Source organism: Canis lupus, chromosome 30 (assembly GCF_048164855.1).
Source record: "Canis lupus baileyi chromosome 30, mCanLup2.hap1, whole genome shotgun sequence".
NCBI lineage: Eukaryota > Metazoa > Chordata > Mammalia > Carnivora > Canidae > Canis > Canis lupus.
The window spans coordinates 33519432-33547196 of NC_132867.1; the positions used below are offsets into that span (position 1 = coordinate 33519432).

The 27765-nt window shown below is 45.0% G+C and overlaps 1 protein-coding gene and 1 long non-coding RNA gene across 12 annotated transcripts in view; one reads left to right on the forward strand and one right to left on the reverse strand.

Annotated features, from left to right (window-relative positions):
* RUNX1 (RUNX family transcription factor 1) overlaps nucleotides 1-27765 on the reverse strand; it is a 254069-nt gene that overhangs the window by 184398 nt on the left and 41906 nt on the right. The gene's annotated exons all lie outside the window — the stretch shown is intronic.
* LOC140621622 (uncharacterized) lies at nucleotides 7100-27682 on the forward strand. 6 transcript variants are annotated; one of them, XR_012021373.1, is made up of 8 exons: nucleotides 7100-7507; nucleotides 8044-8145; nucleotides 8791-8890; nucleotides 21110-21177; nucleotides 21277-21472; nucleotides 25483-25627; nucleotides 26087-26277; nucleotides 26739-27682. It is a non-coding gene; the product is annotated as an uncharacterized lncRNA (long non-coding RNA). The 6 variants fall into 6 exon arrangements; XR_012021371.1 differs by having other exon boundaries at nucleotides 8049-8145; XR_012021375.1 differs by having other exon boundaries at nucleotides 7100-7446.

Sequence of the window (27765 nt, forward strand, 5' to 3'; positions counted from 1 at the left end):
ATCTCTGGGATACCAGGCATCAGCCAGGCCAGGGTTGTTGATCCATATACAGTAGGTAATGCCGTGGGCCATTCATAGACTGGAGATGGGAGATTCTATCTTTGGAGATTTGAGGGGACAGGTATATTGCTTCAAAGTATAAGGATGGCATTCAAATTGCACACAACTGAAACAATAATTTCTGAAGTGTGCTGTACTTCACAGTCTCACACTTTTTGCAACATAGGTCTCCATTTTTTCCTGTGTCACAGGCAGAAGAGGGATAAATATCACTGAAGAAACAGACCTGGATAGACGTAAGTTATGTGGGCTTTTATTTCTGCCCAATTTTCTGCTATAAAGCTACCTATACTACCCTGAGAGAAGCAGTTTTCCCCATTACCGATGGAAAGTTAAGTTTCCTCATAAGAAGGATTTCCCTTCCAGAAATTCAAACCGAGAAAAAGTATCAGACAATGCAATTTTGTGCCAGTGAGCGGCCCTTTCCAAAGATTTGAATGGAATAATTTGTTTTTCATGGTTTATAAGTAGCAGATAAAACCTACATGGAAAAATGGACAAGAAGCAATGGAAAATAAGACACAGAATCTGGAATCATAACCTCAAAAAGCAATTTGTTTTATTTCAGCCATGCCCAGAAATCACTTGAGGTTAACAAGTGAGTATTTCTACTGGAAGAATCAGCTACAATTAGGTCACCAACTTAGAGAAGATGTAGGCGGAAGTTTAAGTACCAAGTCTATCATTATAAAGGTACTTTATCAGCAAAACCGTCAGTCATGGATTGTTGACTTAAAGTGATTAAGAGGGTAAAATATCAAAGAGGAAGATGAAGAGTTTGGGGAAAGTCCTCTGCTAAGATCAGGAGCAGCTGAGGGTCTCAATATGAGAAAGTTGCACACTCCTGGGGGAGCAGATTTTGAGTTCCTTGACTTCTACCTCAATCTGAGTTGAAACAAAATAGGAAGTTGCCTCCCCTTGAAGTCCTTGCTCTGGCTACACAAACACAGAACACAGTTAATCTGGTGGCAACAGAATTATAAATCTGTGGTTGTTTAGGATAATGGAGCTGTGGTAATACTCTTCTGATTTCCCACTGAAAGTTGGATATGAAAATCTCCAACAGTACTATACAAACTTCTCATTAAACAAATAAATAAAAATCTGGAGCCCTTGGACCTGGCACCAATGGATTGGTCTGCGTGGACCATCTTAGCTCACCTGGGAATGGATTATTTTTTCCTAGAAGTGTATTTGAGAGCCTGAAAAGATTTGTTAATTCAGTGTCTACCATTGCATTATTTATGGGTTTAATAATGAATAGATTTGACAGATCTTTGGATCCATATGAGCCATGGAATTTGGAAGAATATTACTTCCTGCTATATTAATAACTGATTTTTTGTTGTGGATTTTACTTGGTAACTCATTTGATCCATTTGGTTTGATCATTTAGGTATTTCAAGACACCAAATGTGGCCTTAAGTTTCATAATGGCTGTGTCTATTTCCTTAGCAACCAAATGGTTCTGAGACTTGTTTTTTTTTTTTGGTATCTGTAGGTCATTGCCATCAGCACAGTGGGAGTCACCTCCCCTCAAACTTTTCTGTTGCTTGAACAAAATCCTGAAAGGATGGGTGTTAGAACAGCTGCTGAACACATAGCTGTAACACAAGGCTGAAGTGTTCAATGCCAACAGTTAGCTCGGTGCATTCATTAGTAAGTGCCCATGCTGAAGACAGCCATACAGACAGAAGGTGCTTCGTTTTATCCAGCAACCACCCAGTGCCTTGTTCCATTTCCTTTACCATATGCATATTAGTGTTTATCTTCTTGAATCGTTAGAACTATAAAATACTGTCCCTTTTCCTATCAAGGATTCAAAACTATCTTTTGCCATATGTTAGCTATAGAGTCTTCTTGGGACAGTCTTTTAAATCCAGTGTTCCGGGACACCTGGATGCTCAGTGGTTGAGCATCTGACTTTGGCTCAGGTTGTGATCCCAGGGTCCTGGATTGAGTTCTGCATCGAGTTCCTGGTGGGGAGTCTGCTTCTCTCTCTGCCTATGTCTCTGCCTCTCTCTCTGTGTCTCTTATGAATAAAGAAATAAAATCTTTAAAAAAAGAAATCAAGAGTTCATAAGAAACTACCATTGATATCAGATGTTAGAATGAAGAAGGTGTATGATTGATGAAAGTGCAACTCTTAATGAGAGTCCAGGGTTATCCCAAGACTCAGTTATAAGATCAGAAGATACGTTTGCGTGTGTGCGCATGCATGTGTGTGTGAAGGAGAGAGAGAGAACGAGACTGGGTTGCAAAAGCTACCATCCACTAGACTTTTAGCCTCATTGTCAAGTTTTTATTCTTTCTGACAAAAAAAAAATCTAACTTATGGGAAAAAATGGATAATATCTCCATTTTAAAAAATATTACATGAATTCAGAGAAGTTAAGTCATCTCCCAAGATCTCACAGTCAAGAGATGATAGAACCAAGATTTGAAGCCAGGTTGACCTGTTGCTAAAGTCTACTTACTACTTGAGTATACTTTATGCTGTTTCCCAAGGAACATTCCCTTCAGGAACATTCTAAACACCTTGTTCTATGTCCTCTGTATTTTTTTCTCCCAGCTCACAGATGTCAGGCTGTAAAGGTGCTAAATGTAGAGTGAATGAGGTAGAATTTTTGGAGGATTAAGGCCTTATTGGACATCCAAATCACACCCTATCCTTAAGTCTTTTCTCTCAATATGGCCCGTAGAAAGGTGAAGTATTAGAAGCTTTAGTGATGGTGTGAATCATAGGAAGTGCTAAGCTAAAGTACTGAATGAGTCATTCTTTCCAGAAACATTGGCATTTATTTCTCTAAAACTCTTGATAGACTTTAACAGATAGGATAGAATAAAAAGCTACTTAAAAGATGCTGCTCCTACTATAAATACTAAGATAAATTTACTACTATTAATAACAAATAGCTTCCACTTTTTGACAAGTTGTTATAAACATGTTGAACTATTTGCTTATCAAAACAGTTAATAGCATGCCACGTACCTTCAGGGTGTAAAATAAAAGCTAATCGGAATAACTATAGCAATATACAATCTTAACTGTCTGATCTCACTCACATAATTTTTCTTGTGTTCTGTGTCTACAACACACATAATTCTTAGACAGCTAGTAGGTTTTAGAAACTGGATAGAGGTGAAACATAGAACCTAGCCAGTCGTTGGATGTGGGGGTGGGAAGTAGGGGTATCAAAGTCAGTTCTCAAGGTTTAGCCCCGGTGACTAAGGGACCGGTGTTACCATTGCCAGAAAGAGGAGAGTTGGAAAGTCTGAGAAAAGATGGTGAATTAAATATGGGACACATTTGCCTTGAGGTTTCTTGGGGTGATGTCCTGATGATGTGTTCAGGGATCACTTGAAGACTCAGCCACAGCTTCGAGGTGGGCTTGCCTGGAGGGCCAGCACTGCGCATCACAAGACTACAGCATTCAAGGCAGAAGTGAGGAGATCCCCAAAGGGGAAAAGGTGGACCAGATAGAGAAGAGAGTCTAGAACAAGGTCTAGGACACATCTGGGGCAAGAGAGAGGGAAGAGTGGCAGAGAAGGAATTGTGGAAAAAGTAGTAATAGTAAGAGACAAGTAATCACCACAGTGTGAAATAACAGGGCCAAGGGGTAAGTTCATATTCTTTCAAAGAATGAGATGGCCTAGATTGTTGGCCTCAGAGGAGCAAATAAGTTAGCTCGATCTCAGTATATCGTTGTGCACCAGAGGGTCCCACGTGAAGGCAGAAAGAAAGGAGGGAAGTGCAAAGAATCCCAGAGCTGGGCACAGTCTGCCCATCACTTCTCTGTGGAGGAGATCGTCACAGTGGCTACAACTCTCCGGTGTGCCGTGGAGGAGAAATGGTTTGTAACCCACCATTCCAAAGGAAGTGGGGGCAGCAGGGAGAGGAGAAGGAACGTCTGAGTAAATGAGAAAGGCATTTTAAGACAAGAGACACAGCGTGTGGAGTGGGACCAAGAGTGGAGGAGAGTAGAGAAGGGAGAGGGGCGGATGAAGAGCTGACATAGCAGGTTCCAGAGGAAGCAGAGGGGTTTGAGTGGGGGAACACATTACTTCCCACCTCTGTGGAAAGAGGTGGAGCAAATATGATATTCCTCAGAAAGAAGGCACGTAAATGAACAGCTAGATGGCATCTCAGGAAGGAGGGGGTGAACAGGTGCTTTCCTCAGTACTCACTACTCTTCTCAAGAATATAAGGGGGGAGAAGATCTTCCCAGAGGAAAGGCTTTCTGCAACCTAGGGTCGGGCTGAACAGCTCTTAAAGATACAGCTTGGTCGGGTGTTTTGCATGGATAAATTGGGCATTGAATGCAGGGGTTAGAAGAAAATAATTTGTGTCAAAATAGTTTGTGATTCCAATAATACTTAGAATACTAACAATAAAAGCAGAGAGAGTAAGTTGTAGGATGTGTACAAGGGAGGTGACTTGCAGCAGTCATTCTATGTGACCAAGTAGTGACAGTAAGGAACTAGGAACTGAAAGGCAGAGGGTATTTCATGTGAATATTAGGTCAACAGCCCTTTATTTCCCCAGGGCCCATCACAGGGCCTTGCAATAGGGTTGATCGGGGTGGGGAGGTACAGGCTACTGGTGATGGAACCTAGGGTCAGGCCCACTATGGTGGGATGATGATTAAGGGTGCTGGCTTGAGAGGTGGCCAGAGGCATTTGGGGTCACCATGAAGGTGGCAGGTATAATCAATCGGGGTGAGGATGGTAGACTGAAAGGACTAGAGGCTGTGAAGGGAGGAACATTCCAGAATGTGAGCTCGTGGCAATGGTACCATTTTCACTTAAAAAGCTAGCAGCCTATGGCAGCATTAAAACACTTCAAGGCCAACTGTGCTTCACCCCCATCCCGATTCCCTACTTCCCTACTGTGTTTGGCAGTCTATCTGAGATACAACTGTTTGACCAGACTCTATACACTGATAATTTACGTCCTTGGATGCTGCCCATTGTTTCACCTTCCAGCCTGCTGCATATTAACTTCCAATGCTCTTTTCATCAGACCATGCCAAGCCATGTGTCACAGATGGGCACCATTTGTTTTCTCAAACGTGAAAGTTGAAAGGTCAAGATTCAACATCACACAAGAAGATTTTGGTATGTGGAGGAGGTTCCAAAGTCAAGGCCAGGAATTACTAATTCTACAAATGGGGCAAAAGGTGATGTGGGAGGAACATGAGCCATGGTCCCTAGAGTGTCCCCCAAATATTCATGTCTGCCTGGAATCAGAATGTGACCTATTTAGAAAGAAGATCTCTGTGGATGTGATTAGTCTGAGTTGTACCGGATTACGGTGGGCTCTAAATCTAATGACTGTGTCTTGGTAAGAAGAGGAGACACACAAAACACACAGGAAGGGTGTCATGGGAAGACAGGGACAGAGCTTGGGGTATTGCAGCTACAGTCCAACGGGTGTCAAGGATTGCCAGGGGCCACCAGAAGCAAGGAAGGAGTCTTGCCTAGAGTTTCAGGAGGGGGTGTGGTCCTGCCAACACTTTGATTTTGGATTTCTAGCCTCTAGAAAATTGAGACAACACATTTCTGTTGTCTTAAACCATGCTGTTTTGCGAGAATTTGTTACAGCGACCCTAGGAAACCAATACAGTCTTCTGACTCTGATGACTAAGCTTTTCACTGCCCAGCTGGAAGCTTCTCTCAGGAGGCCACGTTGCCCCTGGAGCCTGTCCCGATGTAACCGGCGTGATTTAAAGTCTCAGGAAGCCTCGTCCCAGAAGGCTTCATGCCCAGGTCAATGTATTTCTTTGGCCCGCCCTTGTCATTACAAGGTTCTGACTTACATCTTTGCTCCTTTGAACTTCAATCAATGGCCGCCCCAGGGACGTTGTTTTGACTACCCCTACGTTTTCTAAACTCCCCACTGTGTGGTTTCCAGGTCAGACAGTCAGGCTTTGTTCAGTGAATCACTGCCCAAAGAGTCCATTAAATCTCACTGGGCTGCCTTGCGGCCTGGCTTCAGTGACTTAGCGAGAACAGGGGCATTTAGTGAGTTCCTGAGGAAAGCCAGACATTGGGGGGGGGGGGGCAGTGGGGGGGGAGGACCCAGTGCTGACACAGGGCAGGGAACACGGATTAGGGAGCTCAAGATGGCAAATGACAAATGGAGGCACCAGGAACTCAGCTTCCTGGCTTGGAGAGGCGCGGCTGATTCCTGACACACTATTTCAGGACCTGAAAGAGAAAGTGGGGGGCTTTGGAGATCACTCCGCAGAGTGCGCATGTCAAGGGGAGATGAGACATGTGTTAGCACCACCGTCCTTCTGCCGCAGGGATGGGAAAGAATCACAGTGTGAGTCTGGTCGTGATCTTTATGGTGGGAGGCTTCCTTTGAAGTCTGACATCACTGAAAAAATTCTCATAAAACCAAAAAGGAAAAAAAGAGTATCTCATCCTGGCTAGGAGCGCACCCAAGAATATGGAAATGAGAAATGGTTACAGCTCTCTGCAGAAACAGGAATGGACAGAACCTGAAGTCACTCAGGAAGAGAAAAGCTAAAGAAAAACCAAGATTTCTTCCAGGGTCTGGGAAGTGCTACCTCTGTGGCAGGCTTGCTGTTGAGGGGAAGAGTCTGGTGTGAGGCCTGGAGCCCCAGAAAGAGGGCCAGCTCCCCCTCTGATGCCCCAGTGGCCAGGGGCAAGTCAGAGAGCCTCTAGAAACCTCAGTCTCTTTTTCTGAGAATGGGGCTGCTGGCCCTCTCTTCCCTTGCAGGGTCGTGTGGGCTTCCAGGGAGACAGTTTCCCTTCCAGGGAAATCTCTCTATACCTTCCCAAGCATCTTATAAATATACACAAGTAAGGTCAGGTACCCACTGACGCTGGTTCCAGGATGCCTTACGTGATCTCGTTTATCCGCACCGAGTCGGGCACCGGCTGAGTGGGCGGCTAAGGGTCCCCACAAAAGCCCAGCTCCGGGACCCCCGGTGGGTTGGGACTGTTGTTTCTTTCCTTGCATCAGCATTTGTGACATGCATCAGCATTTGTGATGCGTTTGTGACACAGCCAGGAGGAAACAGGCAGGCAGAGAGACAGAGACTGCGTGTCCTTTCCAGAGCATCAGCAGGGCCTTCCCAGGTTCTCCAGATGGGCCAGCGCCCTGCAGACCCCAGGGAAGGGAATGGCTGGAGCCCAGACGCCCAGTGTGCAGCCCTGGCCCCTGCTTTCCTCTGAGCTACGGCATCACTGAGTACCGTCCCAAACTGTGTTGTGAGCACCCACGTTTCTTCCTTTGGCTGCAAGGGCCTGTCTTTTCATTTCCATCCGGCACAATTTCCTAGATGCTTCCTCCACCACGAAGCCTGGCCTGAGCCTGCCCTAGCGCACTGCATGTCCTCTGGGCCACCATACCTTGTTAGTTCTGCTCACTGCTTGCCTCCGTCCTCCCCGGTGCATCCGTTAACTCTAAAGCTAGGTGGTGACTCAACTTATTATGATTATTATTTGGGTGCCGTCTCTCATGCCTTAGTCTTGTCCCAGATGCAACACCCTGCATGTGATGGTTAACAGTTGGTAGATTCTGATACAGTAGCTACTAGTGGGCAGGGCAGCTTTGAGCCCCTGGGAAGGAGCCCCAGGCTCTGGGGCTCCCACATCCTCAAAGGGAGTGGTACCAACAAGTATAGGTTCAAGTAAATGGAGAGATCCATTTTGTATCTTTGGTGCCCTAAACTCTCCTCATACTGACCTTTGTCACTCTATCTTATTTAGGGCAGCCTATTATTTATTTTGTACTAAAGTGTAAATGACTAATAATTTACCCTTGCCTGGGAGAGCTGCCTTCTCAGAGCTAACTTAAACTTGAAGATGAAGGCCTAAGGTTGTGCTAGAAGGTCAGTGAGGGAGAGGAAAGTATTTTTCTAGGATGAGGGCCTTCCCAGGCTTCTGAAATCACCCCCTTGGGCAGCTGCCTGGCGTAATGTGCCCCTCGGTTAATGTAGTTTTTCTCAGTCTAGGCTGCTCAGGCCACTCTGAAGACGATCCCTTTCTCTCTGGACTCTGTCCACCCAGCCTAACTTGAAAGACATCAAATCCACCCAAAGTAGCTTCAGGGTAAAGTATGGAAGTCTGTGGGCTGCAGGCATGTCTGTTCTGGCATAATATAAATAAATGCCTTTGTGCTGTAAAAATTGAGGTATCTAATGAGAGTTCTTACTGAGCTCTTTGGCTTGCTGTAGGCAGTGATGCAAAAGAAATCCCAGGGTGTAGATTGTAACAAGGCCGCATTCCTTCTTGTAGACCCGTGGGCCCTACCAGTCAGATCTGCAGAATGGGGAGAGAGCAGGGGATATGCTTTCAGGCACCAGATTCCTTAACCTTTCTCCACTTCGATCTCCTCATCCGTCAGGGGGTCCTGCTCAGAGGGTGGCAGCAGGAGGAAATGAAATGACATGCACAGAACATCCAGCTCAGGGGTGGAAGCCCAGTGAATGAACTATTTTTTTTTCAATTGCTAGGCTCATTTCCTGTCCTGAGCGATGACCCTAGGATTTATTTATCTGTTTAAGGATGAACTTGGGTTTCTGAGATTCTATCCCTTTGCTGTTTTACTGAACAGCTCCCCTCCTGAGAGGTTGCTTTTTATGTCACTTTCATTTGGAGAACCCCTGACCATCTGGAAGGACCAGATGGGAAAATGCATCAGGGTGAAGCATTGGTAGATCGGGGGGAAAAGAGGATCCTTTTTTTTTCAATCAGAGACTCTACAATGACTTTGCTTGTGATGCAAGTAAGACCTAGACCCTACTAACCATGGAAGGCTTGCAGACAAGGTGATTCTTTCCGGAAGCTTCCCCAGGTAAGAGCAGGAATCCTTGGAATGGTAGAGCTGCATGTGTGATAGTGGGTCACCTGTGTGTCTAGGCCTCTTATCAAAGAGAACAAGGAATGGGTATTTGCTGTACTGGGGAAAAATCAGCAAATACAATAGTTCTAGTCATCAGGGTAGATCGGAAGGATGGGTTTTAGTCAAAAGCTTTTGAGATGGTGAGCCTCAGTTTCCTGTGGCTATCCTATCACGAACCAGGGTGACCTATGCACACACACATTTGGTATGTCTCCGTTAATAGATTCCACACTGAGAGACAGGGAATGGGATTTTGTTGATCCATCCATTCTTTTCCACAGAAATGGACAAAAGCTCAGCAACTTTGTCACAGGATGTATCAGCACCATGCTTCATTTGGGATCAGAATGTCTTGGGTAGCCCATATCTGCTCTGAGGGCTGGACAGTTCAAGAGAGCACTGAGACATTCTGACCAGCCAGGAGTTTAGGGACTTGGATGCCATAGACTGAATATCTGTCTTTTGTCCCCAAAGTCATGTTAGTTCCTGATGTCCAGTGGGATGGTATTTGGAGGTGGGGCCTTTTTAGGAGGTGATCAGGTCATGAAGGTGGACCCCTCATAAATGGGATTAGTGCCCTTATAAAAGAAACCCCAGAGATCTCCCTTACCCATTCCATCGTGTGAGGTTACAATGAGAAGACAGCTAACTCTGAACCAGGAAGAGAATTCTCACTAGACGCTGACTCTGTCAACACCTGGATCTTGCACTTCCCAGCTTCCAGAAGGGTGGGAAATAAACACCTGGTGTTTATATGCCACCCCGTCTATTGCATTTCTGCTACAGCAGGCAAATGGACGAAGACGGTTGAGAGCTAGAGGTGACCTTGGAGTTGGAGACCTCCCTGGCTGCGGGGCTGGTGCAACCCAGGGGCTCGGCTTCTGTGACGGCACTTCATCTGCCTCTCTGCTTATATCCCAGCTGCAGTTCTTGCCTTGGGCTTTAGTCGTCTCAGACTGACTGGGCATTTTCTGGATATGCCAGGTCCCTCCCTGGCCCCAGGTCCTTGAACATACCTTACCTCCACCTGACACTCCTTTCCCCCGCTTTTTCCCTTTGGCTAAATTCTCCTAGATAAAGTATAGCCCCATCTGCCATCACCTCCTTAGACAGGTTGGGTGTCCCTTCCTATACTTGCTGGCTGACTTTGTGGGTCAATTCCCTTGTCTGTCACCCCCAGTGGGATCCTTGATGACAGAGCTATCCACTGACTTACATGAAACATCTATGGGCACTTACTTGGCTGACTTGCCTGAGGTCACACAGCCAATAAGTGGTCAACGGGAGAGTAGCTCCTGTGTCCTATGGCTTGAACTGGGTTGAGTAGCGTCTCCCCAAATTCACACCCATGCAGAAACTCAGAGCATGACCCTCTTTGGATAGAGGGTCTTTGCAGAAATAACTTCATACAGTGAGGTCATGTTAGCTCTAAATCCAGGGACTGGTGTCCTTATGAGGAGAGAAAACAGAGACGCACAGAAGGAAGAAGGATGGCCCTGATCATGGGTAGAGATTGCAGTGATGTAGCTAGGAGCCAGCGGTACCAGCAGAGGTTACGAAGAGGCACAGAAGGATTCTCCCCTCAAGCCTTCAGAGGTGGGGTGGCCCTGCTTGATTTCAGACTTCTGGCATCTGGTACCGTGAGAGAAAAAAAAAAATCTCTGTTGTTTTTAGCCACCCGGTTTGTGGTCATTTGTTACGGCAGCCACAGGAAAGTAATAAAGTACTTCGCAGAGAGTGAAGGGAGTGGTTTCTCTAGGGGCTGTGGCATCCCCACCCTTTCCCAGGATGGGGGAGACGGCCAGGAGGCCTGCTTTCCCTGGAAGCTCTGCCCAGTGATGGGCGTGGTGGGAGATTCCCAGGCTGCTCACACACTGCACAGGCCTGCCAGTTCCTTCACAAGATGGCATTTTGGGAGCGACATGGTGCTGGGCACCAGACAGGAGACTGGGGCACCTTCCAGGCAGCTGGACTTTGGGAAGACCCAAAGCACCCACTCACTGCCTCTATTTTCCTTTTTAACAAATGGGGCCTCTAGGGGAACATGAGCCAGGCACTGTTCTAGGTCCTGAGGGTACAATAGGCAAAGAGGTTGACCACAGTCTCTGTCTCCAGGAAATTAGCCTTCTGGGGGACAAGGTCATGAATCAGTCACTAAACAAACAAGTGATGATTTCTAAGAGCCGTCACGGATATGAAGAAAAATCTCCTTCTCGAAAGATAAAGAGGTTTCATGAAATGAAACATTACAAATAAAAACAAAACAAAACAAAAAAGCAAATTGAAGGGTGATGTCCCTTGTCTGTGTCAAGGATCGCACATTCACACCAAGGTTTGCATGGTGGTCTAGGCAGAGCTCAGACTCTGGCGGTCCTTGGCCCGGTGGCTGGGCTTTATAGGACAGCGTACCTTGTGGCCAGACTGGCCGTCCAAGTCTACTTTTTCCATCATGGGGCCAGCAATGAAAAAGATGACTGGACAGGCAGTCTGCCCAGACCTCAGGAAGAGCAAGGCTCCCCTGGGCCGCTTCTCCAGGCTGAGCTGGCAACAAGGCCAGCAGTTCCCCGAAAGGGCCACTCTCCTGCCCTGCCAGGAAGAGAGCCTGGGGGGGGGGGGCGGGGGGAGGCGCTATGGGGAGCACCCGTGTGAGGTGCTGGGCACTGGATGTGCCTCTGGTTTGGCAGATGCCATCACCCTTGAGGGTGCTCCTCTGGTAGCTGCTTTGAGAAAGACGCATGGAGCCAATTTCAAGAGCTTTCAAAGTGTCTAGGAAGAAAAAAGGCAAACTTTTCTTCCTTTTTTTTTAAGATCTTCCTTCCTTCCTTCCTTCCTTCCTTCCTTCCTTCCTTCCTTCCTTCCTTCCTTCCTTCCTTCCTTCTTTCCTTCTTTCTTTTCTTTTTTCTTTTCTTTTTTCTTTTCTTACTTTCTTTTCTTTCTTTGACAGACAGACAGAGACAGGGAGTACAAGCAAGAGGGGCCGTGGAGGGAGAGGGAGAAGCAGGTTCCCCACATGAGCAGGGAGCCCGATACAGGGCTCGATCCCAGGAGCCAAAGGCAGACACTCAACCGACTGAGCCACCCAGGTGCCCCAAGACAAACTTTTCAAACCTAGTATGTAAGCCTTAGACATACTCCCCCATAAACATGGATACTTTTAAATGCAAGCAAAGTGACTTAGCTGTAGAACAAGGTAATATAAAATATAGGGACTATTAATCATAAGATCATAGAAATCACTATTTTTTAGAAATATTTTTCTTAAAAAATATTTTTCTTTATTTATTTGAGAGAGAACAGTGTGAGAGAGAAAGAGAGAGAGAGAGAGAGCACATGAGGAGGGGGGAGGGAGCAAAGGGAGAGGGAGAAGCAGAGTCCCCACTGAGCAAGGGAGCCGGATGCAAAACTCAATCCCAGGACTCCAGGATCATAACCTGGATTGAAGGCAGATGCTTAACCGACTGAGCCACACAGACGCCCCTAGAAATCACTATTTTAAAATAGAACCATTTTGGAGAGAGGAATAATTCTGGGATCAAACAAAACTGTGAATTAGTGACTTTCCACTTGATATGACTTCTCTGGTTCAACACCCCTACGCTGGTCCAGGGCAGGGTTCGAGGAGATTGGTCTATTTGCTTGACCCTAGACATACACAGTGGCTGAGGAACTGGGGAGGGGGGAGGGCTTCAGGGTAAGAACTGGAATAAATGCAATGCACTAACTGCTTCCACACCAATCACTGAGATTCCCTACTTCCCAATCTCCCTAAATGCTGATTTGTCTCCTACCCTTTGAAGTCAGGCACGTGGCTTTTGCGGAAATCATGATCCCTCTGAGATGGCGAGTGATACGCCCAACGGTCTCAAGAGCCCATTGTGCACCAAGAGAAAGCTCCTCTCCCCTCAGTGAATGGGGAAGAATAAAATGAAGGCTGTGATTGTAGGAAACATGGGAAATTGTCATTTCGACAATCATCAGATCACTGACTTGTTCCAGAGCAACCAGGAGGAACAAAATTTCTTTGCATTGCCATTCAGATGAAAAAAATAAAAAGTTAGAAATATTCTTTGAAGAAATGTCACCACCTTGGAGGAAGGATAAGACATTTACCCAAGATGTAAATGATCTGAATCAAATGATTAGTTGTCTTTTTCCTTTGGTAAGGACACAAGAAAGGGTTTTGCATCTGAAGCCTTTGCACACTTGTATTGACATTTTTATGCTTGTAGACAAACTGGTCAATGGGTGTAGGTTGACCTGAGAGAAAATCAACAGTGGCACGAGTTTTTTTCTTTTTCTTTTTGTATCTATTTAAGAGGATGGGTGTCAACTAAACCAACTATGGCCAACATTTCACAATATATGTAAGTCGTGTCATTGGCTGTCTGCCTCGGACCAAACCAGCACTGCACATCAGCTGTATCTCAATAAAACTAGACAGGAAAAAATAAAAAGAATGGAAGAGAAAGCAACAAAAAACATTGGCATGAACTTCCAACGTCCATCGTGCCCCGGGAGCCTCTGCTCTCGCACACCCTCAGATGCCTCAGCCAAACTCTGGGGCGGTTAGTTTGGTTTCCTGACTGGAATTGCGACACCTCTGCCACAGAGAGTCTTCGAGCTCCAGACAGGCCCGTGAACAGGGTGTCAGGAAGTCCGAGAAGGCATGAGTCAGCTCAGCACTGGCAACCGGGCCACTCACTGGGGCTGGGAAGGAAACTTGACCAGTAGCCGAAGTCAACCAGGGGCCCAGAGCAGGGCGGGCGATGCTCGGAAGGCGGCCTGGGTGAGAGGAGAGGTGGGGGCCTGGCTCCGGAGCACCCCGCCAGCGTGTCCCTGTGGGCCCTCCGCACCAAACTCCACCCTTCCCAGCAGAGACTTTCCAGCCTTTTCAGCTCTGACCGCAAAGGGTGGAATTTAATGGCCTGAGAACTCATTTCTCGTTGGTTTTGGTAAACTCAAAAATGATAGAAATGAGTAATATGTTAAAATCATCTTTTTTCCTAATTGAAAAATAAGTATCACAATTCTGTTTGCGACTTAACTCCTTTGGAATCAGGCTTGTAACCTTCTGGGAGGGAATTGGAGATGCAAACGTTACCAAGGCTATAATTTATGTGCTGTCCTGTGTTGTCACAGGACGTGGTTTATAGCCAAGGCCATTTAGGGAGCAACGTTCTCCTACGTTCTCAAAACGCTCGTGTAGGTATGGCTTTCTACCTTAGGTTTCCTCTCTCTGCCTTTCCTACCTTTTAGAATCCCCCTGCCCCCGCCCTCAGTGTAGACTTGCTTTACAGGATTTTGAACATGAAGAATTCTTTGAAGTTGTGGGTCTGTTTTCCCAACACCTAGACCTTGAACCTGCTATGTCTGCAGCCCGTTCCTAGGTGTGTAGAATAAAGGAACCCCAGACTTGGTCGGGCTGTGCATTTGTGGACTGGGGATCCCCACCTATGAGACAGGAATTCCCTCTAGAGCATCATCACCTCAGAGGACCCCCCTCCCCCGGGATCAGGACCAGGCCCCATATTCCCTCCCACCACTTAGCTCAGCTGTGCTAAGATGTGGCTCTGTGCTGAGGAGGAGAGGAGGAGGGAATTCAGCTGTGGGGAAATGAGAGAAGTGCATGAGAGGAAATAAAAGGGTGACCAGGAGAGGTTAGCCCCAGTAGATGGGGCTGCTGGTGTGAGCGCCTGAAGAGGGAAGGCCATAGGGATGCTCTCCCCTAGTTCCCGCCTCTGGCCTGTGGCCACTCTTCCTCCAGCCGCAGGGCCGGTCTATGAGGTCAGCCCATCACACACTGTTGGGGGTGCTGCATGCTGTTGGGACTGGGAAGATGGAAACTATGGCTTAAAAGCAGAGTTTCTGGAACAACGTCAATCTTCTTTTTTTTTTTTTCCTTTTTTTAAAGATTTTATTTATTTATTTATGAGACATACAGAGAGAGACAAAGAGAGACAGAGGCAGAGATGTAGGCAGAGGGAGAATCAGGATCACTGCAGAGAGTTCAACGTGGGGCTCTAACCCTGGACCCAGGACCCAGGATCACACACTGAGCCAAAGGCTGACGCTCAACTGCTGAACCACCCAGACACCCCTCAACGTCGACACTTCTTATTTTTTTTTATTTATTTATTTTATTTATTTATGATAGTCACAGAGAGAGAGAGAGAGAGGCAGAGACATAGGCAGAGGGAGAAGCAGGCTCCATGCACCGGGAGCCCGATGTGGGATTCGATTCCGGGTCTCCAGGATCACGCCCTGGGCCAAAGGCAGGCGCCAAACCGCTGCGCCACCCAGGGATCCCCGACACTTCTTAAATAATAGTTAGCTTGAAAGGAAACACCAAACTCTTCCCTCTATGGGTCCTCCCTGCTTCACTTCCTAACCTATCTCCTCTCTAGTAAAACGGGAAGTGGAAAAAAGTTAGAATCGCCAAGATCCTCCTCACAGAAGGTGTGCGGTACGTTCCCTAGAAACTTGAGCATTCCTGCAGTGAGACTTTCCCCTGGCCTTATCGCTTTGCTTTACACTGTGGGACCAAGAGGCTAAAAACAAAACAACAAAAAACTCAAACCAAAACATGAAAAAAAAAAAAAAAAGGTTTTAGATCTTGAGCAATAGGACATAGATACTATCAAAACATTTTTGCGAAATTAGAAACGTTGCCCTATTTTTTATAGGGTTAACTTTGGAGATGAAAAAGTACTTTGGAATTTAGGATTTTTTTTTTCTTTTTTCAAAATTAAAAATCTCCTTAACCAAACTACAGAAATTTGCTTGAGAGAAGAAAATGCCTAAATTCGTACTTTCCACAGTGAGAAACACATTCCCATGGCTTTCGGCCACTTTTCGTCACCGTGCGACAGGCTACAATTGCATTCATGTATAATGAGTTAAAAATATGAATGAAATCTATAAATGTGTTAAAATAAAGTCATGGTTTAAACATCCTCCCCTGCGCAGAAAGAGAGCATTGGAGGGGGCAATGACCTCATGATCGTTTCTGAGTGTCAACCCCAAACCTGACCTCTCGTATGTAATTTCAAACTAAGCGCCACAGTTTGACAATTAAAAAAAAAAAAAAAAAAAAAAGAAATTAAAAATAGACAGCCTCTATTGCTGCAGCGAGATAGGGCTGCCTAATGGCTGGGAGCATGTCTCTTCCTGCAGCGTTTCTGGCCTTGAGTCCACAGGGCGCCCGCCAACTTCAAAGGAAGCTGTAGGAGATGGTGTGTGGAGCAGCAGATAGCCCGAGGAAGGGGGGACCCTTCCCTTGCCAAGGCGAGTTGCTAAAATTAGAGGGTGAGGTTGTTTCAGCCCTGGTGGGGATCTTGCTGATCCGCTGCTTTAATCGATGACAGAACCCTTATTTCTTTAGAGACCCTGCAAAGAGCAGGGCTTGTGCAACAGGCGGGATGCCTTTCTTTTCGAGATCCTTCTCTGTCCTGAGCTCCTGCTGCCGATATTTCAATCAATTTCCTCTTGCTTTGGGGCTCAGCGCAGATGGGGAGCAGCCAGGCATGGCTCTTTCCCTCCGGGCTTTCTAAGGTGGTTTTTAATAATCTGAGTCCATCGTTGGCTCTCCCTGTCCTTGTTCATCTGGGATGCTGTCGTACGGGCTTCATTTTTGTCCTTCTCTGTGTATGTGGGATGCATGTGGGAGGTGGGCTCTGCGAGGCAGGGTAGGAAGGGTCAGGGCCAGCCTCACACTGGGGCTGAGCATGTGGTCACCTGCGATGCTTCCCCCTTTACCTCCCTCTCCACCTGCCTTACCATGACACAAGCATCCGAACAGCTGCCACTGGAGATTTATGCTTTGGGGTGAGCATTGCCCCCCCTTCTATGCTTCTCTTTCAAACTCTGAGTCCTCCAGGAAGGGGTTGAGTCCCTTAAAATTAATATCTTTGCTACCCCGATTTCCTCTCCAGAAATATTTAGGGAAGCGAGACTGGCTAGAAAGAGGGGATGGGGAGGAGAAGCAAGGCGTTTAGGAAAGGGGACCTGAGTGGGGCCACCGAGATCAACCCCATTTCCCGGAGAATGTCCCCTGTGGCTTCCTCAGGAGGACCACACAGTGTCCAGAGACCACTGCGTGACTTTCGGAGATAACAGGGACAGTTCCTGTGACATCCGCTCCCCTCCCCCTGCATCATCTGTCCTCCTCCTCAGAGGATCTCTCTCTAGCTCTGGGCGCCCGGAGCCTCAGCTTTGCAGGGTGAGGAGGGAGCCAGAGCCCCAGGGGCCCGGTCCTCATTTCGCCTGCTTCTTTTTTTCTCAAGACGAAACAACCCACAACACCCGCCCCCCATCCCACTGAATATCCACCCGTGGAGTACAATCAAGAAATCTGTGTTCCAAAGCAAAACCCTTCTCTTTGAAGGATCCAGTCTTTACTGCTCGGCCCCACAAACAGGAGATTTAATAGACCTGACCTGAGGCAGGCATATGGTACTAAGTAGGTCTGTTACGAGGTGGAATTGGTGACTTGCGGTGGCTGTGAAGCATCGGGGGCCTTGAATTCAGGCCTGTGGGTGAGCAGGGCATAAACAGCTGGGCAGAGATGGCCCTTAATCTCATGCCAGCTGGACCCAGAGATGGGGCTCGGAGGCTGGAGTGCTCGGGCTGCTCTTGGCAGAGGTTCCAGAAATGATCCTGGTGGCAACGAGAGGCTGTGGTTCCAGGCCTGCCCCAGAATAACACACTGTCAGCATATGTTAACAGGCCGCCTTTTCCCCAGAGATCACAAAATGCATTCCATTTAGTGTCTGTTTTGCAAGTGTTACTATCTGTGTTTTATGGGCAGCAAAAGCAAGATACAGCAAGGCCTTTGAGCTGTGCCATGTGAGTATGAGTGGTTACGGGCTGTCCTGGGAGACCTCGCTTCCTGAGTCTCAGGCTGGTGCACAACAGCCTTCCCTGACCTCTCTAAGCTCCTTCCAGAATGATCTTTCTGGTTTGCAGATCTCAGGGCCTGGTGAGAGTTAAAAGGCACACGTGTGTTCTGAACTCCCTGGAAGAGAGAGTAGTATTAAAAACACACACACGATGTAGTGTTCATAGTGTTCAACATGTGTGGACATAGATGAAAGGGGACGGCTGTTTCAGTGCTGGGTTTTGTGACCACACGTGGTTAGGCCTTCCCCCTTAGGAAGTGCATGAAAATGAAGGGAAAACCCGGCTCCTTCTTCTCTGTTGGATCTTCTCTCCCATCAAGCACAAGACCATGCAGATCCTGCTCTTTCTTCCTTTAAAAATGTGACCATCCCACCAGACTAAATAGAAAGATGAACTTGTTTGGACTGATGTTAAGTGACATTTTCCAAATTATTTCAGCTGGATCTACCCAGGTTGAGCTGCATCCTCATTGGGCAGAGCAAAAAAAAGCTTCTCACCAAGAAAAAAGTCAGTTACAAGCCATACTTGTAACATCTGACTCTAACACAAATGATGCTTGCCAATTAATTAATTAATTATTTTATTTTAAGTAGGCTCCACCCCCAACATGGGGCCCAACTCGGGGTTTGAACTCACCACCCTGAGATCAAGATCTGAGCTGAGATCAAGAGGCAGATGTTTAACCTACTGAATCACACAGGTGTCCCCACAAATGAGTCTTTAATTATAATCCAAATGAGGACAAATGATTTCCAGAGTTAGAATTAGCAATATAAGACCAATAGAAGCCACATGCGAGACTGAAAGATATCTAAGAGATTTTTAGGATGGAGCCTGAAGCAACTGCTTAAAGGGAAACTCAAGTCTATACTGATTTTTTTTTCAAATCTATAGGAAAGACGATCCCACAAATTTCACTGAAACTACTGTTTAACAGACAAGTAGTGAACATCTATCACATACCTACCATGTGTAAAGTCCTGTGAGTATACAGAGATGGTTATTTTACAAGTGGCTCTGAAAGTTGGCCACGTTGGTGGCATAACCCAACTTGGTCCTTGGTGTTTGCACTTGTACACATGGCAACAGCTACTCTCAGTATTTGGAAATTCTTTGTTATCTCTCTCAACTGTCACATCTTTGCTTCCTAACTTGAAGGGAGTTGGAATTGGAGGCCACTCTTGATGATAGCCTTGCACATACATATAGGGGACAGTTTTTTTTTTTTTTTTAAACAGCCTTATTGAGATAAAATTCATGTATCATATATTTCACCTATTTAAAGTGTAAAAATCAATGGTTTCTAAAAAACATTACAATATTAATTTTGTGAGTAGCAGTAACATATACACAACATTCAATTTCTCATCTTTCCCATTTTGCAGCATATAGTTCAGTGGCATTAATTACGTTCACAGCTGTTATTGGGCAATCATTACCATTTCCTATCACTAAAACTGGTTTATTACTCCAAATAAATAATAAACTAGGAATAGAAGGAAATATAATAAGGGATATCTATGAAAAACCCTCAACTAATATACTCAAAGCCGAAAAACTGAAAGCTTTGCTTCTAATATCAAGAGCACGACAAGAAAGCCCACTTTTGCCACTTCTATGTAACACTGAGCAGGAAGCTCTAGCCAGAGCAGTTAAGCAAGGAAAAGAATTCAGGACACCCCAACTGGCAAGGAAGATGGACATTTCTGCTCATAGATGACATGATCTTTTTTTAAAAAGCTTTTATTTGTTCATTTGAGAGAAAGGGTGAGTGTGTGTGTATGAGAGAGAGAGAGCATGAGTGGGGAGAGAGGCAGAGGGAGAAGGAAAAGCAGGCTCTGGGGCTCCATCCCAGGACCCTGAGATCATGATTTGAGTCGAAGGCAGACGCTTAACCGACAGAGCCACCTAGGTGCCCTGACACAATCTTATCTGTAGACACTTAAAGTTTCCACATAAAACATGAGAAATCTAATATACTGATTTAGCCGAGTTGTAGGGTATAAAGCCAACACACAAAAATCAATTGTATCTCTGTACACCTGCAATGAACAATCTGAAAAGGAAATGAAAAATCAATCCATTTACAATCACATCAAAAGGAACAATATACTTAGGAGTCAATTTAACCAAGGGGGCAAAAGATTTGAACACTGAAAATTACAGAACGTTACTTGAGGAAATAAAAGGAGCCTTAGAACTAGTGAAAGACAGGCCACGTGTATGGATTGGGAGGCTTAACTATCAGTAAGATTATGATCCTACACAAAGCAATCTATAGATTCAAAGCAACCACAACCAGCATCCCAAGGGTGTTTTTTTACAGAAATCGAAAAAGTCATCTTAAGTTTCTGATTGGCTTTTGCACTTGCTATTCCTCATGCAAGGCATGCTCTGGCCCCACATATCTGCAGGACTCCCTGTCTCACCTCCTCCAGGTGAGGTTGTTACCACCTCAGTCACCTGTCATCTTCTCATCGTGGCCTTCCCTCACCACCCTGGCATGTCTGGTCCCCTCTTATGTGCCTTATTTTTATCCGTGGCTCTTAATATCATCTGCCCACAGTGTATATTTTATTTATTTATTTTGTGACTTCTTTAAAAAAATTTTAAAATCAATTAGCTAATATGTAGTACATCATTAGTTTCGGATGTAGTGTTCAATAATTCATCAGTTGTGTATAATGCCCAGTGCTCATCACATCAAGTGCCCTCCTTAATGCCTGTCACCCAGTTACCCCATCTCCCCACCTTCCTCCCCTCCAGCAACCCTCATTTTGTTTCTCAGAGTTAAGAGTCTCTCACGGTTTGTTTCCTTCTCTGATTTTTTTTTTCATTCGGTTTCCCCTCCTTCCCTTATGGTCGTCTGCACTATTTCTTATTTTCTGCATATGAATGAAACCATATGATAATTGTCTTTCTGTGATTGACTTATTTCACTTAGTATAATACCCTCCAGTTCCATCCATGTCAATGTAAGTAGTGCGATTTCATCCTTTTTGATGGCTGAGTAATATTCCATCATATATACCACATCTTCTTTTTGAACATAAGTTTCATGAGTTCGGGGATTTTTATCTGTTCTCTGCTATATTCCCAACATTTAAAATATATTAGGCACAGAGTAGCCATTCAAGACATATATTTATTGTGTCCAAGAAGGAATGTAAGACATATAAGAAAAGTGAATACATTTGCTCTATTGTTTTTGTAATGAAACAAGACCAGCAAGGGTCTACTATTGGGATTTTTGCCTCTTGCCTTCCTTAACAGAACTCAATCTTACTGTGAAACACGGTGGTGCAAGAACAATACAGCTTCACTGCACACTCAAAGAAGTGGTAAGTTCACATATTTCTTCCTATTTGAAAATCATGTTCACTTTGGGCTGTTTTCAAATGATCAGCTCTCTTTCCAATATCCTACTCCCTGAATTCCAGTATATTTGAAATCATTTCCCGGCCTGAAAAAGTCATCAGGATATCTTAATCCATCCTAATCTTCAATGGCAAAAGACCTGAGCGCATGCAGATGCAGTTATGACTATCAGCAGGACGCCAAGAGCTTGACTTTGGCTGGGTGAGAGCAAATCTTGATATCAAGGGAGCAAGCAGACAGCTGGTAGGAAAATAATGGGTATGTATGCAAGAGCGAAGGGGATGAACAGTAATGGGAGACTCCCATAAGTGGGAAACTTTAGTACGTGTAGACACAACTACATGCCAAACAAATTTACAATTTCACATACTTAACTTGTGATTTTCACTTTGATGATGATGAGTGAACAAGAAGGAGAAAAGCTGTCTGTTAAAAGATGACTCATCTATGTCTTATTTTAAATGGTTCTTGGGAGCGTTCCCCTAAATTACATCACTGACCTCCTGAATCCATGAAATCTCCAGAAGAACAACACAAAGCCACACTTCATGTGGAGGGTCAAACATCCTCATGGCCCCTCATTCAGGCTCAATTCTTGCATTTCTACTCTCAGGGGGCAGCTGCTGCCCCTCGGAGAAGGAGTCCACTGCTCCCTGAGACCAGAAATGAGCACTTCCTACCCAGAGACTGACAAGGCGAATGCCCTGCAGTGAGCACTGTGATCCCACTCATTGGAACAATATCTTTAAAATACCCATGGAGTAAGATCAATGAAAATCAAAACACATATGTTTCAGGGGTTTTCTTTCAAATGTATCATTTTGGTGGAGTATAGATAAGTATCTTCCAACTTTCTGTTTACCCATTTATTCAACCTATTTTCAAAATAACCATATATACTCATTAATCCCACCCATATAAGATTTCTTTGAAGTGGGTAACTTTTTTCACTACCACCTTGCTGTTGAGAAAATGAAAGAATGAGAAGACTCTGGTAGCTACCCTCCGGAAGTGGTACAGTCAAAGCAGGAAGAACTTGGCACAACAGAGCTAATACAGAGGCTGCTCATCTTAGCTGAGCCACCATGGCCACTTGTATAAACTTGGGGCAAGGGACTAATTTGATGCCAGTCACATTTGTGATGGTGACACCCCACAGGATGGCAGAGCGTCTTTGGTTGTGTCAGAATTCTGTTGCATCAAGTAGTTCTAGAAAACAGGAGGCCCAGAAGCTCAAACTGGGACACCCCAAAGAGCTTCATTGCTCTGCAGTAGTATCTTCTGTCAGCATTTTGAATTGCAGACCTCAGCATCATGGCAAATCTCAAAGGACCCTGAATGAAGTCTGTTCCTCACTCATGCTCCATGGAGAACAGCATGGCGATTTCAGGGCCAAGATGAGGAGGTGTCATGAGAAAAGTCAGCAAAGCTCAGATAGATCTCAGTTTTCTTAATCATCCTATCCATGATAGAATTAATCTTTTTTTTTTTCAAGACATGGGATCATTTGAAATGGGGCCTTATCTGGTTCCACTTCACTTCTAGTTCATCCCATTGCTTCTGCACCTGCAGACATCACCACATGATGGGATCATATTCAGAGAAAACAGAAACATTAAATTTTTCAGCTCACAAAGGAGGCAGCACACAGTTCAGGTCCCTGCTCATTGCCTGCTTTCTGGAGAGTTGACTGTCTTGTGATCCCAGGCCAGGCTATCACTTAGACCAAGAGCCAGGCCTCCAAAAGCACATCTTGGACATGATGCCCATATTTCATATTCGTATCAGTTTCCCATCACTGAGGGAATTTGATTTGGTCCTTTCTAAGATGGGATCGGGAAATTTATATTTTGGTTTAAACATCTGTATCTCCGTGTCTTAAGACAATCTCATCCCTGCCTTTCTCTACCTGTAACATTGACCTCTAAATGTGCCGTCACTGCCCAGTTACTCAAAGAGAAGTCACAGATAGATTTTATTGATCTATACAGAAGTAGAAATCATGTTCCTTATTAAGGTAGGATTTCTTCCTTATGTCAATGTGTTCTCTGCATGTGATAGAGTGATGGGAAAATAGGAAAGATAGAGATAAAAGAGACAGAGACAGAAGAGGGGGGAGAGAGAGAGATAGGGAGAGACAGATGGAGAGAGATATGGAAAAAGAGACACACACAGAGACACAGAAATAGAGAAAGACACAGAATCCTACCCTCCACTAATGCACACACAGGAGGAAAGGAGAGACAGACAGAGGCAGAGACAGAGACAGACAGACTGCATATTACTTTCTAAAGATCCCCCTCCCCCAGCTTATCTACAGTTCTATAAACACCATTAGGATTCTGCGTGACTCATTTTAAATCCCAGAAAATAGTCTCTTCTCTTTTCCAAAGCACCACTTTTTAAATTCCAGAACGGAGTCAAATCGGAGTCAGATTATACTGATGCCCACCCCTACTAATTACTTAATTAATCTGCACTGAGAAACTCCACATTATTTAGTCTCTATTTTTAAGCTTAGGAACTGACAGTTTTCCAAATATACATACTGCTTAAGAGACAGTCTTCACAATCCCAGCCTGGTCCTTGACCCTGAATTGTTTTCCCCTTAAGAGACACTATTCTAGCTGCCCCTTAGCTTCTTTCTTGAAGCTCAGCCTCAGGAGAGTGGGGCCCTAAAAGATACCATGAACCCTTGCCAGTTGGACACTTTTCCTCACTGCTGTGGGTGCTGTACACAGAGGAAGAGCCAGGCATTGGCTGTACCAGGGACCTGCTACCCACCTCATATCTTTTAAGCTTCCTTTGAATTTCATGCCAACACCTCAAGTGGAGGGGTGTAACTATTATGTGATTTTCCTGCTGTACCGGCAGGATTGCTCCATGGCCTTGACATGTTTAGTTACTCCCTGTTCAACCGGAATGCGTGGCAGCCAGCATCCCCACTCCCCTGCTGGAATGACTGGGATTGTGTTTTACTGGCTCAGTATCTTCATAGCTGGGAAGACTTTCCCCAGGGTCTCCAACACTGACTAAGTTTTTCACATCATCCTTGGCAGACTGACCCCAATCTGAAGTCATCCTCTAGGACGAGATTGACAAGATATCTCACCAGCTATGGCCACAAGTTCTTGAAATGTTGAGAAGTTAACATGTCCCTTAGCAGACAGGTGCTGCGCTTCGTAGTTGGCTGTATTGTGTTTGAGAGAGAGGAGACACAGAAAGAGATGGATTTACACACACACACACACACACATACACACACGTGAGATTGGAGATTTAAAAATCTGAATCTCAAAAGATTGGAGATTTAAAAATTAAATGCCCCTAATGTTTTCATGGAAAATCTGCTTTGCTTCCATAAAAGCCTCAAGTAGGTAAACTGAATTCAATATCCTTTACAGGAAGCACAACTAGAAGGATATGCCATCTGGTAAGCCACGTCACTCTCTCTTTCAAGCCTTCCAAAACATTCCGTGCAACCACCTCCCTCTAGGAACCATGGAGCAGGATTATTTGAATGGCTCAGATGCTAAGGCCCTGGCAATTACAGATACAGATTTGACTCTCTATTCTGTTGAGCAATGTTGGGCAAATGAGGTGAACTTTCTGAGCCTCATGAGGATAACAGTAAGACCAATGTCATGGGTGTCATATATGTATGCACCCAGTGACACTGTATTATTAACCTTTTCTTTTTTGGGATGAGCACAGGAGCATGGAGATGGAGCAGTGCCAGAAAATCCTTTGACTGCAGGTCCCAGCCTGGTGCTTTAGAAAGGCTGTGGCCAGGGCTTGTAAGTGGCCCACGGCCTTTATCCACCAGACTAAAGGTGTTGAAATAACAGAAGAGAGAAGCAAGAGGCCTTACGAAGGAACCTCGTGCAGGAGATCACCCTTCCTCGTCTGCCAGGACAGTCCTGCTCTTGCTGCATTTTGCTTTTGGAAGTGCCCCAGTCAAGAAGACAAATTATATGCTCACTCTCTCTAAGAGTTTCCTTAAGTAGCTTCCAGAGCAGCACTGTCCAATACTGTAGCCACCAACATGTGACTAATAAGCTTTTGAAATGTGGCTGGCCTGAATTGAGATGTGTTCTAAGTATAAAATATAGACCAGATCTCAAAGACTTATGAAAAAATATAAATGATCACGTTAGTAATGTTTATATAGGATACATGTTGAGATGTTAATATTTGACTACAATGGCTAAATAAAAATATAAGACAAATTAACCTTACATATTTCTTTTTTACTTCTTTGATTATAGAGAATCAACAATTAAATACGTGAGCTTGCACTATATTCCATTAAACAGCACTATTGTAGACTTTGAGTGCTGTGGATACTGCACACATACCTGCATTGGCCGGATGCTGGTGGCCTGCCAGTGAATTTTCTCTCTGGCTTTAGAGGTAATACCTGCCTGGTAATACCATTGGCTCATTAGATCTCTACTCCTAAGTCCTAGCCTTTGACCTTGGATTTCCTCCATACTGCAGACTCTCCTTTGCACCATGGTTGCATGCCATTGCATGGATGTTCAAAAGGGACCTGAACTCAGTGAGCCTAAATGCCAACCCTCAAACATTCTCAGAAATATTGGCGAGGTCTTAATACAATCCAGAACTATTATTTTATGTCCTAGCTTAAAAAATATTCTTGAACTTCTATGCATCCAAGCTCTTTATCCCGGCATTCAAAACCCTTTATGATCCAGCCCTGCTTTATGAATCCGGCTTTATCCTGTGTTAACCTCACTGCCTCTCCCACCTCCCCTTTCCTCACCACCATCAGATCACACTATTTAACATGAACATGTCCAGCATGCTTTTCCCTCTGAGTCTTCAATTGGTATTGCCTTTTACCACCAGTGTTTCCTTCACTGTTTTTATCTGCTTTGGGAGTTCTATGTAACTCAAGGGTGAAGTCAAAATCCACATTCTCTGGAAGTTTTCCTGGCCCTCTCCTAGCTGGAATTGATCCATCTTCCCATATCGAAGAGCATTTTGATCATGACACCATGATAGCACATTCCAGTTGGTTCTGTGTTAGCATCATGCAGGTGAGCACTTTCTTCTCCACCTAGAAGTGGACTTCTTTAGTATTTGATGCCTACTTATTCATCTTCTGACACCCCCTCCTCGTAATAAGTAGCTCTGATTTCCAACAATCATTTGGAAGGTGCTAATACATGAGGGCAAGTTAAGTCGATGACGAATGTGAGCTTAGCATGTACCCTGGAAGGATGGCTGCCCGGGCTTGTCTTGGCTTTACACTAGGACAATTCTTTGGGGATTGATGAGGAGGGGTCAGACCAAGGTAGCATTTGAAAAGAGAAAGGGAACAATTAGGTTGTGCACATCTTTGTAAGGAGGTTCTCTAATCATGCCATGTCAAAATATTTGTTGAATGTGCATTTCAAGAAAATTTAATATCAAGATCAAACTTCAGTCTTGGTGAGCCCAGATTGTGCTTCAAACTTGGCTTATCCTGGCACTTCTCCCTTCTTTCCCTTTGTTACAGATGTGACAGATGCCTAGAGGTGGACTCAGCTCCTCTGACCACACTGATTATGGAATGATCATTAGAACCATGAATAAGAAGGCTTCTGGAGAAAGATAAAATTACACTTTCATTAGGACATCAAACAGGACCTTGCATGAAAAGAGCTACTGATCCAAAGGGAAAGACAATAAAGGAAGAAAAGGACCTTGAGGCCCCTAACTGTAATGGAGAGGCTGACACTGGGCTTTCAGGAGAGCTGGTCGTGTGTGTGTTGAATTACAGGCAATTATCGGTGGTCTCCCTGTTGGCCCTGAAGAATTTAGAACTGTGTCAAAAGGAAATATGATCTATCAGAAGGGAAATCCTGCTGCATCTTTTAACCCTGTGTCAACTCTGCTGGGTGGAACCTCTCTGTGATGCAGTTTATTCTTGAGATCTTACAAATAGTTGTTGATGAAAGTCAGTGTGAGGATAACTTTCTCTCCCAGGTCATATGCTTTGAAGGGGCTAGACTGGGGCTCGAAAAATGCTGAGTGATTTTGAAGACTGAATTAAACCCCACTCATTGTCTTCTCTGCTATCTAGCAGTCTATCTGTAAGGGAGGAAGCAACATTTGTGCACAAATCAAATGTATATTGTTCACCCAAATGATCTTGAGGTACAAGACTATGAAGTTTGGCCTGATTCTTCAGAGAGAAAATGACACTTTGGTCAATGCATCTTTAGTGTTAATTATACATCATTATATTCCTGAGGTATGATGTATTCCATATGAGCATACCAGTTACCTAAACACTCACCAATAAGAAATAAGGGGGACCAAGACAGTTCAGACGCTCCAATGGGCCAGATCAGCTGGAAAACAATAGACATTCATGTATTCAATGCAGCATATCTTGGGCTGATAGGAGTTGGCTCTGCTTATCCCTGTCCCCAGCCAGGATCCCATAGCAGGGATACAGTACGCTTGTAACTTAGATGAAATAAAGCTTACAGAGAAAAAAAAAATCCAAATGCTTCAGGGATGACTCTTTTTTAGGTTCT